The 19,012-nt window shown below is 38.0% G+C and overlaps 1 protein-coding gene across 1 annotated transcript in view; it reads right to left on the reverse strand.

The window, feature by feature from the left end:
• Nucleotides 1-19,012, reverse strand: part of LOC113107806 (guanine nucleotide-binding protein G(I)/G(S)/G(T) subunit beta-1-like) — a 35,470-nt gene that overhangs the window by 15,971 nt on the left and 487 nt on the right. The gene's annotated exons all lie outside the window — the stretch shown is intronic.

A 19,012-nucleotide genomic window follows, 5' to 3' on the forward strand; every position in this document is an offset into this window, starting at 1 on the left:
ACAACGCTGAAAACAGTCAAACTGTCCCAAAGGAATTTGTGCAATAATTAACTAACTTTATTTAAAGAATAATTAAATTTTCCCCACATCAGTCTACACTCCTTAAAGTCTCAATATTTTAAGTGTCTTTTCTACATAGTAACTATTGCTGCACGATTAACCGAAATTAAATCGCAAAGGCGATAAATGGGGATTAGGCAGAATCTGTGATTGTCATGCGTATCTTCCAGTGTATGTATATATATATATATATATATATATATATATATATATATATATATATATATATATATATATATATATATATATATATATATATACACTAGAAGTGGGCATAGATAATTTTTTTTAATCTAGATTAATCTCACTGTGATCTTGAAATTAATCTAGATTAAAATGGCTCATTCGAATTCTGCCGACGGCATTCAGAATATGTGTGTTACCCAAATAAAACTGACAAACAGTAAGTGTTTGAGAAAGGGTTTATCAAGCTAGATGGTGCATTAGAAATGTACATCTCCTGTTTCCAAAATGCATCACAAACTGCTTGAAAAAGCTGTAAACTAATTGCACATTGCACAAGGGTGGACCCGGTGAAGCTTGTACCAGTGGGGCCTGTTTGAAATTGTCTAATTTGTATGTTCGTTTATTTTTATTTATTTGTGCTATTTACACAATGTTTAAGGTTTTTTCAAGTTTGTAAGTGTCAAGGTACAGAAACTAAATAATTAAATGTAAAAAAGCACTGGATAGTCTTCAATGTAAAAATGAAATATACAATCAAACCTACATTTATTCAGACACCTTCAACATTTCTCACATTATTACAGTTTTGCTATATATATAAAACAATATATCTGGTGTCTGAATAATTTTTGGTTTGACTGTTAAAACTACAAAGTAGTCAAGAGCGGCGAGTGATCTTCGTTTTCTTGGATTAACATTACAGCAGCCTGTAGCTAAATTAGGCGCGGTCCCTTTAAGAGACCATGAACGCATCCAATATAATACACATCCCATTTTTCCTCAATTGTTTACTTTCACTTTAGAAATAACTGACAGTCTTTGAGCATAATTTCCAAGGTGGATATTTTGACATATTTCGTATGTATTTGTCGGCACTAGAGAAAAAAATAAGCAAATTCGATGTTAAAGTGTTTTGATCAAAACACTTGAAAACGCTTATTTTTATCGTCTCGAGACGCCTTTCTCTGAGTGAGCCCTGAACACCAGAACACTGCGAGTACTGAATCGGGCTCTTTCACATCTTGTTTGTTTCAAACTGCGATTTGTATTTGTTCGTTCCGGTGCAGGAGGGACTTTGAGGAGAACTTCGCAGAAGAGAGCTCGGTTCAGTGTCGCTGTCCGTTAGGCTGGCCTCAGTCAGTCCGTTATATAAAATATCAAGGTGAAAGTCATCATAGCTCGCTTAGTATAGACCCAGCTCCCAACCCAACTTTGAGAATAGATTAACTGCAATATTTTTTTTAATCGCCCGATAAGAGTCTCGCGTTAAGGCAGCACGTTAACGGCGATAACGGCCCACCACTAATATATAAGATAAGATAATCCTACTTTCTAAAAAAAATCATCTCGTCTCAGTTATAAATTTGGCAGGTAAATGATAAAGAATGATAGCCCCTTTTGTATTGCATTGCATATCAGGAATGACGGATTGATAAAAACACATGCTATTTGTGAATATTTTCTAATGTTTGAAAAAGAAGTCACCTGCTCACTGCGGCTGCATTTATTGTTCAAAAATACAGTTAAACTGGAAAATATTATTACAATTTAAAATAACTTTTCTCTTTGAATATCTGTTAAGATGTAATTTATTTCTCCGAACAAAGCTGATTCGCTGCTTAAAGTGTCCAGTTTTCTTTTCTTTTTTTAGACAATCATATGCATAATTCAAGAGGGTTCTCAAAAATGGTCAAAAAATTATTTTATTTTATTTTATTAACAATTTTAAGTCAAATTGTGCTCTGTTGGTATAATGTATACTAGAATGTCAAAAATGTTCAACGTAAAAAATATTTTTAAATTGTAGTTTTGTAATTGATTTTTTTTTTTTTCTTTTTTTTAAGGCAAGATAAAACAGTAAAAAGCTCATTTTGGCTATAAAACTTACGCAATAGTTAAGAAATTTGCCAAAATACATGTTCGGTCTTTGGCCCTCTGCTAAGTGTTTAGTTTTGAACAAGTATTTTCAGTTTGGTGCATCCATAGTTTGGGTCATTATTTATTGGTTAGCAGCCCTAAACACACCACCATTAAAAGTGTGCCTCACTAAAAAGGCTAAACTAAACTGTGCTTGAACAAAGGTTCAGATAAGATGATTTGTGCTCTCCGAGTGCCGGCACTGAAGCCAAACACACACGGGTCTGTCTGTAGCCGGAAGAGATGAAGTGTATGAAGCGTCCGGCAAATAAATGCACACAATGAGTAGGCCTGAGTGCTTTGTGTGTGTGTGTGTGGGTGTGTGTTTGTGTTTATTGACAGCATACGCCTGCAGCCATTTGCTAAGCACAAAGCATGCAATATTTAACAGCACTCTACCCGGAGGACGGAAACGATGAAGATGCTCGAAGGCTTGTCTTAAAAGCCTGATTCTTTGACTCCATTCTGCCCTTTCAAACAAACACAGGCGTCATCACTTGTCCTCCATCCTCTGAACGCCGCTGCTCTACAATACATCTTACAAGCTAACGCTACACACAAGATACCAAATACACAAAACTAACATTTGAATATTTGTTAAATCGTTTAAATAAACAATTTCTGAAAAAGGGTATGATTAGGCATTATACACAACAGTGTTACTTTATATCTCAAGGGTTTTTTTTGTTGAAATCGTGTGTAAAGAGAGAGAGAGAGAGAGAGAGAGAGAGAGAGAGAGAGAGATCAAACTGAAAAAGAAAGCAGTCTGCAGTGTGTGTTTAGTCCATGTGTGCTACAGAAGCAGGGCTGTTTACCACAAACACAACATTTATCCATTATTTGATTTTAAATCCTAACATTGATACTTCACATGCTTTTTCAACGTTGTGATTCTTTTACACAAAACATTAATAAAATCTTTCTTCAATTATTTACTGTTTTTATACTTTTGCATTTACTTCTAGATGTATATATTATGTTGCTAAAGCAAAACATTTAAACTACTTTTCTTACATAATCACAAACATTCAGAATTAAAACTTACCATTGACAGAAACATCACTCAGTACTGTCCTTTTTATTTTATTTAAATCTATTACAAGCAATCCTGCGTTTCATAAAAAAAAAAAAAAAAATGTAAAAAAAAAAAAACTTTAAGAACATTTAAATTATTGCCTTGTTTATCTTACAGTATATGCATTTATTAAATTAAATTAATGCATTTAGCAGACGCTTTAATCCAAAGCAACTTCCAGTGCATTCAGGCTATCAATTTTTACCTATCATGTGTTCCCGGGGAATCGAACCCACAACCTTGCGCTTGATAGCAATGTGAATTGTTTTATGGTGTAATTACTAAACTTTTGTGTCGATGCATGTTCATATTTACCGCAAACAATGCGCTTTTACTGTAATTCAGTGTGTGCAGCACAGACTCTCTCCGCTCCTAAACATGTGTGCAGTGTGAACGCTTTAATCCTTTAACATGAGGATGGAAAAAATAGGCACCGCAAACAGAGTAATGTGAACCTGGTATTATTATTAGGGCTGTCACTTTTCATTCGAAAATCGATCGCACAATCGATCAGACCAACCAAAAAAAAGTTTCGAAAACGAATATAGGGAATCGATTTTAACCAAATATTTATACTATTAATTTTAAAAGAATTAAATTATAGATGTAATAAAACTCACAAACAAGCAGAAGAAAATAGAGAATTCAAGTGCAGTAGGCGTTGTGAAAGATAAACAGAAAATAGCCAGCAATTTTAGGCGCCTATAGCTTCACGGTTTCAATCGCTGCATCTAGTGTTTTCAAATAAAATGGAGGACAACGGCATGATGAGTTATGATAAGGATCCACCATTGCCAGCTGACAGCGAGCTGCTTTTGTGGTGAAAGATTTGCAATGGAATTTTTTAAATGGACTGAATCATTATTTAAAATAAATGTTAGGCCTGCACGGTTCTTGGAAAAATATGAATCACGATTTTTTAGCTTAGAATTGATATCACGATTCTCTACAACGATTTTTTTTCTCATGAAATGTAAATGTTTATTGCACACTGAACTATGACAAAACAAAACAAATTGGAAGTACCAAAAATATTTGTTTTGGCACCTATAGACAGTCCCTCCAGAAAAACCCAGATGTTTTGTGATTGTTGCGGGCAAAAATCCTTGATTTTGCGGAAGGTTTTCTTAAAAAATGTGATGCAATATGCAGGATATTTTTGCAATCTTATGCTATGAAATTGCGGGAACTTGCAAAAACTGCGGTTTGATGAAAAACAGAAAAAAATGTGACCACCCCCCCCCCCCAACACCCTGTTCTCACTAGGCTACTACCTTACTGTAATGAGTCATTTCTTATGACTTATGATAAGCAAGCATACTAAATCACAGAATATTTAAGTTCTCATTCTGTTTTATTTCAGACCTTAATTAACACATGGCTCAAACTTACAAAACACTGAGTCAAACAAGTTCTCTAGCTTTACAAAAGGAATATTCAACAACTTCTGTTCAAATGAATACAAATAAAATATACACACAAATATACAAATGCTGTTTTACAGGAATTGCAAAGTGCAATCTCTTATTGCAACGTAAATCATTTTACATATTACTAATATACTTACAATTGTAAGGTTTTGGTACTATTCTGTAACAAAAAAGTACAATCTTACAACTGTAGAGGTGCATCAACTTCTGAATGAAACTACAACAGTCCACTGTGAAAATGAAAACTAACTGCGTACCCTCTAACACTGGCCTATCATTCGCCATCCTCATCCTCATCCCTCTCTCAAAATAATTTGCCCCCACTGTCATGTAACACACCGGGTAACTGCTTCGCGCGGTCTTTTGCACTTATTTTTGTTGGCAGATGAGAATGATTTGTGTCCTTCACCCTGGTTTCACCGCGGTCTTCACAGATGATGTTCACGTCGCGCAATTACGTCACTTCATAAGGTTCCCATTGGGAAATAATGGCGATTTACTTCTGCGAAGTAAACGCAACATTTTTCAACTTTCTGCTAATATATGTGACTTTTTTTGCAACGAAAATTATTATTATGAAATCATTTTACCTCCGCATATTTTGCTTCCTGAAATCGGGATTTTATGCGGCGAAAGTGCGGCGTATTTGAAAAAATGCGACCCCCGCAAAAAAATGCGGCCCTTGGCTGATTATGCATTAAATCACGCGATCGCATAATCGCGTTTTTCTGGAGGGACTGTATAGAACATTGCACATCACCACAAGCCTGTAAACATAGAGGCTTCAATGAATAAAGAAGAAACACTCTTTAACCGCTTGCTTTTTGTACAATTAACATTCAACTGGCCATTCAAGTAGGTTACCAAAAATAGAAGTTTAACGCACTGCGCTGAATATGGCCTGAACATGGCTCTAAATAGGCTAATGTTGATTGAAACGTCATTCAACATTCTGAGGTAAAGCATACCTTGCAGATCACCTTGCAAATCACACCAGATTGACCCTGGTCTTCTTGCTTGAATCCAAAATACTTCCACACCACCGAATGCGAGCCTTTTTTCGGAACAAGTTGAGACTGAGTGGTTGGCTGATTCTCGTCAAAAGGACCTGGGTTTTCATCAATATCCATTTAGTTTATTTTGTGAACTACCGCGCTCGCTCGACGAGTGAAACACGAGACTAAAAGGTGCTTTGTCGTTGGCTGAGGGTGAAGCCCTGTGAGAGCGGTCCTTTCAAAATAAAGGCTGATTTTTTTTTTTTTTTTTTTTTTTTTAAATCGAAGTCATTTAAAAATTAAATCGTGAACAGGGTGAATCGAGATCGCGATTTTATAACGATTTATCGTGCAGGCCTAATAAATGTGGAGATTTTTGAATTGCAGAAATCATAAATGCAGCCGGGTTGAAGCCTGCCGTGATGTTTTTCATTTATTTTATGGCAGCAGTCCACTCTGCATATATTTTTCGACAATGTTGCACTCCTGTTGCTGTTTGTTATTCTGCACGAAACTTGGCAATAAATGAGAAATATTGCTGACTTGTGCGTTTAAAGCGCTCACTTTTACGTCCGTCTGTTATTTGGCATTGAAAATGAAAACATCATTTTTTTTTTTTGACAATGAACACTCATGTCTTAAATCGAAAAAGATTTTTTTCACAAAAGTGACAGCCCTAATTATTATGTGTACGCTGCAAGTGTGCACGAGCGCAGGGTCTCCATAAAAGCGTGCTGAATGGTTTAAATGCAAAAATAAAAAAAATGCAATTAGTAAACATTAGTGTTGATGCAACACTGCCTTGACAGTGCAAGAGAGGATTCCTGTATCAACTGTGCAGCACGCAGCTCACTTATAACACAGACGCGATGTGATTTGAAGCCATTTGTATTTTGAGAGAATTATGTCTCACAGAGAAACTTTATCAGTTATTTAATGAAGAAATATTAATTGTACCTCACCTAAAGTATAATAATTATTTCACCACGCCGGACAGAGCCAAACCTCTCACGGCAGGCGCTTCATCAGCTTGAGATCGGTTTATGAGATCAATCATCCCAAAGCGACGATCAGACGATTGTGATCGGTAGCCAATCAACCGGACGACACATGTCCAGTAGAGAGTTTCCTGCGCTGTCAATAGCACATCTATTTATACGCAGCTGTTGAGGAGACGTGCACCGACACACACAGACATGATCCCAGAGCAGAGCCACACTGAACCTGCTACATAAAACAATGCAATCCACCTAAATACTTATTTATAGCCAATACTGAGTGCACACTAAAAAACTGACACAAACTTTGGTGTATGTGTAGTGTTTCACTGATTTGAGTGATGGGTAGGCTATATCAAATCTGTGTGACTACACACGTGTCCCTTTCTCGTTTAGTTTCGAGCAGAGGAGCATGTAGAGGCTAAGCTTTATTAAGTGCTTGGACGTTTGTGATGCATGTTCGAGCTGGACTTGAAGGGAAGTGCACTTGTATTAGTATGTAGGTCACATGACGTCCTGAAAGAGATTCTGGTGAATTCACTTGTGGTTGAGCAGAATGATATGGGAAGAATCGTTCTGCCAGCATGTCCATTAACAGGCCATTAAAGACCACTAACACAAGTCTGGTCTATTTTAAGCCATCACAGTAACCACAATAGCGTTAGACAACACAAAATGCTTTGCTGAAATGGCACTAAAGAGTAGTCACAGAGGCTACGTTCACACGGCAGGCGAATGTGGCCAAAGTTAGATTTGTTTTGCTCACGTGTGACTCAGATCAGTTTTTCTCATGACATTGTGAACAGCACAAACCACAGGGAATCTAATATTTTCATTTCCAATTTGTGCCACTTCCATGTGTGCTACCAACTACGACACGGGTCAGACGTTCTGCAATGAAGTGTGAACGGTCATATCTGAATTCATGTGACTTTTCTTCACCCCAGATCAACATCCGTCTCGATCCGTGCTCATGGGAGTCACTTCAGGATTTAACATACCTAGGGATGTAACGATTCACCCCAGTCACGATTCAATTTCGAGATCAACGATTCGATTCACAATTTAAGATTTAAGACAGATTATAAATTAAATGTGTCCTTTTATTATTGTTTGGAGAAAATGCTGCAAGTTTATTTGTGAAATTGAAAAAACACTTTAATAATATCCTAATAGCACTTCTATTCATTGCTCTTTTGTTGTTTTTGATTGCTTCTATTGTCCTCATGTGTAAGTCTCTTTGGATAAAAGCATCTGCTAAATAACAAACTAAACTGATATTTTCGTCTCAGTACTTTAGTTCTGTACAGTTGGTTCTGGAACTAAAGCGTTGAGAGATGCTTTGGTAGCACAGCTAGTTATTTAAAGGGATAGTTCACCCAAAAATGAATATTTGATGTTTATCTGCTAACCCCCAGGGCATCCAAGATCTTGGTGACTTTGCATCTTCAGAAGAACACAAACAGATTTTTAGCTCAAACCGTTGCCGTCTTTCAGTCTTATAATGTAAGTGAGTTTGCAATCACGGCTAAAACATACAATAAAACAAAACCAAATTAAACCCTGTGGCTCGTGACGATACATTGATGTGTAGACACAAAACAATCGGTCTGTGGGAGAAACTGAACAGTATTTATATCATTGTTTATAACCTCGGAGCTAAAGGAGGTGTTCTTAATCTCAATGCTGTCCTGTCACAGAGGTTATGGGAAACAGCTGTAATTCTGCTTCTCCACAAGCGCCACCTGCTGCCAGAGAGTGGATTCACATTCAGCCGTGTGCAGCTTCTGTCCGACCCAACACGGACATAATTTGCCAGCCCTGCTATAATTCTGACTGGTTGATGAAAAACAAGCTTATGTGAAACAATTCAAATACGTTATCTAGAATTATGGAGCACTTAAAATACATATAATCATTTATTAAGCAATTCTTATTTTGACATATCTTTATTTAAAGGCTGAAATGTGAGGTTTACCTCTTTATTAAACTTTTTATTTTTTTACATTTACATTAAATATCTCAATCTTGAATGCTATTAAACTGTTGTCAGTCAAGTCGTCATTTAAAATCAGTACATCATTGTTTAATTCTGAAGTTTAAGTGATTTGTGTGTCAGTACTTTATCATCTCCAGCACATTTTAACAAAACCGTGATAATACTGATAACCGTGATAATTTTGGTTAGGGGTGCTCCGATCACGATCGGCCGATCGTTATGCGCATCTCGTCAGTAAATCCGGTTTTCTAATCAGCTGTTAATTCCATCAGGTGCGTGATTTCACATAGAGCAGCTGTTACTACACAGAGCCGTTGTTAACTGAGAAGATGGGCCAATAAACGCTGAAAATTAACGTGATTTGCGCATCTTCTCTATTAACAACGGCTCTGTGTAGTAACCAAGGGGCAAGGAACTCGACCGGAAGTTGAGGTCGGGTGGGGGCTGCCATCTTTTAGCAGAACTTCACTTGCGTTAGCATTCCCATTGACTCCCATTCATTTTGGCGTCACTTTGACAGCGAATAACTTTACATCTGAGGCGTTTAAAGACTCGGTTTGTCCATTATTTATTTCTAAAGATACACGACAATGTATAAAGGGCTCCATTACCTTCTATGTTACATTATGGCCCCGTAGAAACAGTTTTTGTAAAAAATAGGCTAACGATTGCGTCATAACCACTCGGCTCTCTGTCGCATTACCGTACAGACAGGAGGAGAAGCTCGCAGGCAATTAACTTAATATGGCGTACTGTCGTTACATTTTATAATACTATACAAAATAATTAATCAGAATACTTACTCCTGCTCACTCACGCCAAAGAACTCCCCGCTCAAGCTCGCCGTCTCTGCAAGATTAACGATGGCAGTTTGCACGCACAGCTACTAAAAGATTTACATCTGTCAGACAGGTTGCTGACGTCGTCAAGCTTCGTTTGAGTCTGCGCGTCAGAAACGGATGTGCTAAAAAACGCTAAAACTGGGCTTCATTTGTCTCAATTGAGTTCCAATGGGGTCGCTGTGTCCATTTCTTTTACTGTCTATGGTAGTAACAGCTGCTCTATGTGAAATCAAGCACCTGATGGAATTAACCGCTGACTAGAAAACCGGCTTTACTGACGAGATGCGCATAACGATCGGCCGATCGTGATTGGAGCACCCCTAATTTTGGTCACTATAATCGTGATAAGAAATGCGCCCACTCATACCAGTGTGTGTAAATATGAAGCTGCAAAATGACTTGAATATGAATCCTGCGTGTCTCTGTGTTAATGAATGGCAGAGATGTGTGGTTTTTAGGGCTGCACGATTATGACAAAAATCATAATTGTCGATTATTCCCTTGAAATTGTAATTGCGATTATATATTACGATTAGCACAATTTAGATTGAATAATTTTTTTAATAGCTTTATGCCATTGTTTGAAGCCACTGCATGCCATATTGTTATATCAAAATAAACCAGCGGAAAACACTCTTCCTGAAAAACTTCTTTTTTTTTAAGCCTCAAATATCATATATATATATATATATATATATATATATATATATATATATATATAATTATTATTATTATTATTTTATTTATTTATTTTTTCTGAGAAACCAAACCAAAGTAAATATATGCATGGTATTATGTTATATTAAAACAAAGAAATTCAAACAATTGGGAAAAAAAACCTTAAGATAATCTGTAGAGAGAACAACAACATATCTTATGCACACAGAATGATGTAAGTGAACTTTTTTTTTGTGTAATTGTGCCTTTAAACGATTACATAATTGTGTCATCTGTAATTGTAATTGCGATTACAAATTCAATTAATTGTGCAGCCCTAGTGGTTTTGTTTACTACTCGTACTGAAGCGCGTGTGGTGCTTGCCGTAATTTTAGTGTCTGCCATCTCACTAAATAAGGTGAACATAAATACATGAACAACATCTCCAGAACTGCTCTGAGAGTCACTTCGTGAGCATTTGATCGTTTGATTTGAGTAAAATTAGCCTCATATCATAAACACACAGAAACGTTAAAGTATTCATGGCAAACCGTCAAAACAAAAGTCTGGTTTAACTCGAAGGCATTGCGACAGAAAGAGATTACTATTGTTCAGGTAGAATGTATGTAATAGACTGCTATCGGCTTCATGTGGTGTCAGAATAATCAGAGAAATAATTCAAAATTTCACATGAACGCAAGTCGTAAAGCTCTGGCAATACAAATCTTTGTAGGAACGTTAGTGTCCATGTTGTTTAAACACTTCGACTTAAAAGCACAACTCGGGTAATGAGAGCATCTGATGAGCGCGTGAATGCAGCAATTTACTTGCTCTGAGGGCAGCAGGTAGTCTACCGTTTGCTAGCTACATTAGACGTGCATAAATTAAATTCCTAAAGCTAAACTCCATTGTAAATACTTGAAATGAGAAGTTTCTAAACCTGCTGTCCAACAAACGAGAACATCATGACATTTTTTACTCCACAACATCAGTCAAATAACATCCTTTTGTGATCTGATGTGGCTTCATGTCACAGAATGAGGCAGAACAGTTATTTTATACTGTAATAAAGGCTATGTAGATTAGCAATGGAATATAAATATACTTAATTATGAAAATACCCGGATGTCTCGAAGAACACAGATAAACCCTATTGTGGCAGTCCAGTGTTTGTCTTAATCATTTAAACATTTCTTACAGCTGGATGTCTTTGTTTATATTAGGAGCGTACTGAGCTCTATTACTTCTCTGATGCACCGGTGGAGTTTCTGCTCGAGAGCGCCCTCTGGCTACCAGGAAGAATCAAACATATTACATGCATTTATAGTGCTCAATAACGGCCAATCCATCCTATTTTGGTTAAAAAATAAAATTAAAATAATAATACTTAATACATAAATTTGAAGTAGACATGATAATCCATGTTTTTATTTTCAGTTTTTTTTTTTATAAATAATAATAATAAAAAGTTATTTACAGTCATCCACCATTGTTTTGTAGCTCTTTTTTCCTCGAAGTACCGGTTCAGGCTCCGTCAAGGCATGGTACCATTTTAAAAGTATCGACTTGGCACCAGTATCGTAAAAATCGTAAATGACACCCAACCCTACTGCACATCAAACATCTTTATAAAGCTTCATTAAAAGGAGCTCCTCCATACAGAAACTGTATAAACTCTGAAGACAGACCTCCCGTGAGCTCAGTGTGATTTCAAACGCATTGTTAAATAAGGTTTTATTGCTAAACTCCTAGTTAAGATCTAAGCAGTACCTGTTAAAGTTATCATCGTACCTTGAAAATTCAAACCAGAGTTAAAGATCTGACATAATTAAGACTTTCCGCACTATCAAACTACTTCAGTTTATTTGTATAGCTATCTGAATATTTGGAAATCTACATCAAAAATGATTTCATGCTTAATGACTGAACTTCATGTCATATTGTAGAGATTCATTAACACGGTGTGCAGTGTATACACATCAAACAGAGTTTAGCAGGACGAGCATGCACTCACTGACCTGCAGTCCACTGTCTTATAAGAGAATGCCTTTTGCTTTAAATTAAAGTTTGTAATGTTGTGAATTATCTGAAGCGGGTTTAGATTGGTTCAGTCATCAAGACTTTCCAATGGAAACAACGAATGGAGGAAAAAACCATCAAGAACCAAAGCGTGTTCACCGATGCTCTCTACAGTGAACAATCACATGAGACAATGGCAAATCATGACAGCTGCTCAGCTTTGCATCAGGTTCGGGCACATTTCTCCTACCGTTCTGTTAACACCAGCAATGTCCACAGAAAGCAAAGCTTTATTCCCAATGCAAATAATGCATTTTCACATGCAAAAGTGTGTTAGCATAGTACTGGCGCTACTGTCCTTCTGTGGTCCACTTTGCTTATTCAAAACAGCAGCTGAATGTCAGATAACAGACCTGTATTCAAACGAGCTGCGAGGAAATGAGCATGATGGCACGGACCAGCGCTGGGCTGCGTGAGCACCGCTCCTCACCAGAGATTGCACCACTGCTACTGAGCAAAGACAACTTCCAGTAAATCAGGAGAGGAGGTTGGTTCAGGAAGCGCTCGGATTCAGCAAGTTCAGACTGAACTCTCAGAACGATCCCCGTTCATGAATCAGACAACACTGCCCGCACTGTACGCTTGAACGCAAGGACAGCCCTGCTGAAATATGTGCTTTCATCACACTATGAGGTTTGTTTCTCACCACATTCAATTCATACAGCCAACTCACATTCACAACTTCACATGTCATGGGATTTCTTTTGTGTTGACCGACTGAGCAGAGGCAGGGCGGGAAACACTTCGCCCTTATTCAAGGTCCGCTTCAAAATAGTTTTGCATTCCTTAATCTGAAAATAGTACTTTAACTCCACACTGTTAGTGTTGCCTGGAAAAGGAGAGTTAAATAAGGACCGAATGAAGCAGGACGGAGCTGCTCAACAAAACTGAACCAGGTGTGTGTGAGGAGGTTCAGGAGCGCACTGGGACACCGTGGACTGTGATGATCACCTGTTCACTCTTAATGTACACTGATCATTATGTTCGGCAAAAAACACCCGCTTCTGTGCAAGGCATTGAACACTGTTGCTATAAATGGCAGGCTGACATTCGAGGCTGCAGTCAATGAAATAGCAAACACATCTTACTGATTAGTGTCAAGATGAGTGGAAATTCATACACAATCCACCAGCACCTATCACTGTATAACACAGCACCCAGTGAAATTACTATTGCTTTCACGGGATCACACAGGTGTATAATTGTGTGATCAATATATTCACAAGACGTTCACAACCAGTCAGTGTGTAAACAACACATCGTGTGCCACTTCAGGAGTCAGTAGCATCTGTCCTGTGCTCATCCAGAACTATACGAGATCAACAGTGTGCATGAGCGCACGCACACACACACACACACACACACACACACACACAGACACACACACAGACACACACACAGACACACACACACACACACACACACACACAAGTCCCTAATCATTTTAGAAAACACTTTTGTTAAAGAACATCAGGCTACATGTCATTTTAAAGAAGCAGCTCATCTGAAAATAATTTTCTTCTTGTCAAAAACGTGTATCGTTAATCTACATTTAAACTTCATTGTACTAAATTAACTCCCATTACATTTGAGTTTACTGTAAAAGTGTAACTTATAAAACAGTACTGTTGGTAGGTTTTCATTACTAATATTTCATTTAACCATTAAAACAGAAAGCAGAAATTAAAAATAGCCGTTTGCGCATTAGCTCCGCCCACTACCGGAGAAACCGTCGTATCTTCTGCTTGTTCTAGGAGTAAACTTTAGTCGCATATTGTGATTCACTCACAGTGTAGAAGGTTGCAACTGAATGCCTTGAAAACATACAGCGCTTAATTTAATAGATCACCTGTCATACGACAAAACCGTTTGAACACAGTCAGTCTCTACTGTCATTTCTTTATCCTGTAAAAGCGTCTTTTATTATTATATTTAGACAATTACACGCGGATGTCCCATCACAGTTCCTACTCATGTTGTCATGTTGACTTCTAAACACAAATAGAAATGTTAAACAACAGATATATTGGTTTAACGCCGGGGCTCTTTCAGTAAAGATTTCAACTTAACGCAGACTGTCAGGACGGGACGGGGCTTGCATGAATGTGTGACATTTACAGATATGATATGACCATTAACTAAGGGTTTTGTACACCGAGGACGCACACACGTATCTGTCAAACCGCCGGACATGCATCAGCTTGAAGCTTAAAATAAAGATAGATCATGTTTTTGGGCAGATTGGTTCACGTACTTTTCCTGCAGGAGCTTATTCTGTTTCCTCCAATATTTGTAAATGCATTATTCAGTTCTGTAATTTAATGTGACCGGATGCACTGAGGGCAGACCCGACCTACCGATACTGAGGATCGTTATCAATGATTTTCATTACCGATAATAATTGATTTTATCGATTAGTTGTTGCATCCCTATTACAAATGCAAAAATATTAAATCTACTCCATAAACCACTTTCACGTGAGTGTTTCTGGTGTCCTGTATTCACATGCGTATGAAAGGATGCCAGCAGACTAAACCCTAATCAGGTGACCCAGGCTGTGTTTGACGGGTTACCCCTGCTTCAGATGAACAGGAGATGGCTGGTTTGATTTCGCTCTCATCAGAAGGCAAACACGAGCCGATGCGCTACGATCTCGTCATTCATACAGATTATGTAACGCAACTACAAATACTGACACATCAAACAATCAGATGCCGTGAGGGCCGAAGTTACAGTATACAACAGCATGCGGGGGCATGAACTTTGCTGAAGGATTATCACAGATCAGCTGTGGAGACAGCTGGATCAAACAGACACGAGTCAAATCAGCACTATCACTGACCAAACCCATAATCCTGAAAGCCTCCATCTACAAATGGGAACAATTTAATCCTATTCAGAGCAGCGGCTCAAAACATGAAGAGGGATAAAATGAGATCAGGAAATAAACGCATTACAACAAAAGCAACAAATATTCACAGGCTTCACGTACTTTCTGCATCTTTACGTGTTTTGTATTGCTGCCAATTTAAACCCTTCAGTTTTTGGCAAACAACGTGATGAACAACAGAGGTTTACGGTTAAAATTAAAATATGGAAGAAAAATCGTGTGATTATTCCAGTTTTAATAATAATTTTACTATTAGTAGTGGTTCTATCTTTGCAGTAATAAATTTGTCACAGTTTCTTCAAGTTAAACCGAACTTTTATTTTGAATGGTTGCTGTACAGACCTTCAAGGGTGCGATCACACTTCTAGTTCGGTTCTCTTGGTTCATTTGGTACGGACCAAAACAGAAATCGATACATTTGGTCCTGATCTCCTGAGCGTTCACACTGGCATTTTTGACAGCGAACCTAAAGATACCGAAACTAAAGCGTAGTGATACGTTCACCACCTGATTGGTTGGGCTGAATGACGTATATTTAGCGAACTCATTGAACACCCCAAACAAAAACTGTTTTCGACTTCTAGCAGCGCTGCGCAGACAGACCGGTGTTTGACATCACAGTACCTATTCATCGATTGGTCTGCTCAGGTGTGTATTAAACTAAACTGTGCATCTGCACCATTCATTCACACGGAGACATGCATGCAGAACATGCAAGATTCATATTTAAGTCATATTTTTGTGGCTTTATATTTACAGACACTAGTCCATATCACATTTTGGTTTAAACGTATTTACCTACTTTCCAAATCTTTGCAGTTTCTCAGATAGTCCATGTTATATAGTAAAATCCATTTTTCGGACTGAATTTCACGATTCTGTCCATGTTTTCCACATTGCGGACACGATAGGGCCGTGCGCTGGATAATGAACTGCACACTTACACCGTTCAGAAAGCAACAATGTGTGAACCTTGCGAAGCCGGCGTTCAGGAGTATGTTTTGAGTAGAGCTGTAATCAGATCTTAAAAGTTAGGCCCGACAGGACCCGAGCCCGACAGGTTTCAGCCCGAGCCCAACAAGTACATTTTGATTGACAGCTTTTTTTTTTTTTTAAAAGCCCGAACCCGTTTACAGCCCGACATTATTCAAATGTGCGCACGCACACAGCTCTTTTGCCTTTTGTCAATAAGGAGTCATTTATTCATGTTTTAACATAATTTATTCATAACTAACGTAGACTAGACCACTTGGAAGTTGGAATAACGAAATAAAATAAGTCCTCTGTGACAACGTAACATCTCAGCATTCTAGACATAGACTCATTTAACCCTTAAATAGACCAACACACCAATAAAAACGTGTCATTTTTAACAAATAAAATTAAGATACATTTTAAAGATGAGTATTTGGCAATAACGAAATTAAGATAAAGGCTCCGCCGGATTTAAATCGCACTAGCAGATGATATTTAATAAAAAAATAATGCCTACATTAGCGTAAATACTCAGTCAACATTATGCATTTAAGACTCAATGAATATTTAGTTATCATTTGAAAAACCTTTAGTCACAGAGATTAGGCTAGGTCTACATGTTTTTGTGGAGGAAAATGATTGAATCCACTGTAGATGTCTTCTTTTGAGCCTAAAAGCAGCTTGTGCACTTTATATTCTTGGTTTCTGCTACACACGAGCGTAAATGAGCAGGCGGGATTCTTCTCTACAGTTCCTGTACAGTGTCACATATCTGACACACTTCCTGTGGACCAGCGATATGAATCATGCTCACGGGGAGAATTTAATATGGTTTGAAAATGAGGAATAAAAAGGTTTTGTTTGCTCTCTTTCATGAGGTCAGTGTCGTGTGAATGTGTGCAGGGCTTTTATTTCATTCTGATGCTGTGTTACATAAGATTACATGCCCACCTTACAGCAGCCTGAATCCCTCGAAACACGACGGATGTGCAGACTCAAATTAAATCTGCAGATGGCTGACATCTTTCTTTTTTGCAGAATTGATGCGAACTGTAAAATAGATTAAACAGAGCTGAGATCCCTGAACTCGTACTGCTAGCTAAAAAACATCTAACTAGCCACAGTATTTCATAAGCACTTAAGGGAAGAGTCAGAGCCCAAATTGTGTGAGTAAAGTGCGAATGAAAAAGACTAAAGATATTTTAGACGTATAACTGATATTCCAGATCTCATGTGACATCCTGGGTGTGTTTCCCGTTCAGTGACGTCACGACTGTTTGACGAAACAATACTGTCACAAATCTGTTATTCAACCACGATGATTAGTGATGTTACACAGTTAGTAGAGTAATAACTTATTTTAATTTATCCATTAAAGAATTAATTAATTTTTGCTATAAATTACGGACATGGCATCTGAATGTGAATATCTGGCATGAAATCTCTGTCCGTTTTCCACAAGCGATTTCGTCAATCTAATAAAAGGCAGACGTGCATCGCTCTGACAGTAGGTGGCACTTACAGAAAACACAAACAGAGCAGATTTGTGAACAAGCCTGAGTTTGACAACTGATTCAATCAGGAAACCTACGAGTTTCTTGACAGATTCGTTAAAGAGAAGCAGCTAATAGGAGAAAACATTCCTTTGTGAAACACACCATGGGGTCCAAGGTGATTTTTTGTTTTTGTGCACAAGCAGCAAAGAAATGCATCAGAAATGTTTAGTCTCTTTATCATATTTATAATACAGGCATGAAAGATGCTGATGTTAGATTAATATACTAATTTTAGTTTCCACAGCCTTATTTCCATGACAGTGGGAACGCTTTTATATTGTGTGTTCAGTATTAAGAGTGTAAAGACCGATTCATTAGAGGATGCAGCTCCAAACTGAATATAATGTGAACGAGATGATGACATATGCCATGTTTTCAGCAGTATATCAGAGCATGTGTGTGTGTGCGTGTGTGTGTGTGTGTGTGTGTGTGTGTGTGTGTGGCTGTGTCTTCATCAGTCGCCATCTTGTTGCTGCAGCAGCTGTAGGCCGTGAACACACACACACACACAGTACATGAACACACTGCTGACACACACACGAGCGCGCTCATGTTTCAGCACATCATGAGCAGATTTAAACACAATCACACCAATATGAGTGTATTCTGTGATGAAACACACTGGAGCTGCTCTTCCTCATTCACATTTCCTCCACGAACGGAACCGTAAATCACTCACACACACACACACACACGTTAAACAGATCGAGAAAATCCCATTAACTGGTGTTTAAGGTCGTTAAAAGCACAGGCTCACAGTTCAAAACAGCCAAAGACACACGAACGGTTTAACACACACACATCACCGGGAGAATCACATCCGCCCGTCACACAACACCCGAATCCGGGTGTGTTTCAGCGCCTCATCGAGGCTTTACTGGGCAGAAAGAAGGTATTTAAATACAAACAGTGCGCCTCGATGATGAAGTTGAGGAGGTAACGTTAGTTTGGCTTTATCCTCCATCTTCGCTGTCCATCATCATCATCATGAGCAGTCAGATATGCACCAATGCAGGCTCCAAACACGGCAAACCAGGATTTATATTCGACAACAAGGCCAAACATTACTTAGTGCCAAATGAGGATGTTTTAGCAGTTTCGTGGCAAAATGCGGCTTTCTGTAGCCGTTATTGGACACTGCTAACTCACCGATGACAGAAATCACCGCGTTTAGCATCGATCATCGTGAATATATTAAACCAGGAGCACTGCTAGTCAGCTAACAGCAGTTCTCCTCCACATGACCGTGATTTGAGGAAGTTAACACACACTAAACCACTTATGTGGCCTAGTAATGATTCAATTTTGGTATTTGCTGCACATAATGTAAAAACGATCATAATGACAGACGCG

This window comes from Carassius auratus, chromosome 8 (assembly GCF_003368295.1).
Source record: "Carassius auratus strain Wakin chromosome 8, ASM336829v1, whole genome shotgun sequence".
Lineage (NCBI taxonomy): Eukaryota > Metazoa > Chordata > Actinopteri > Cypriniformes > Cyprinidae > Carassius > Carassius auratus.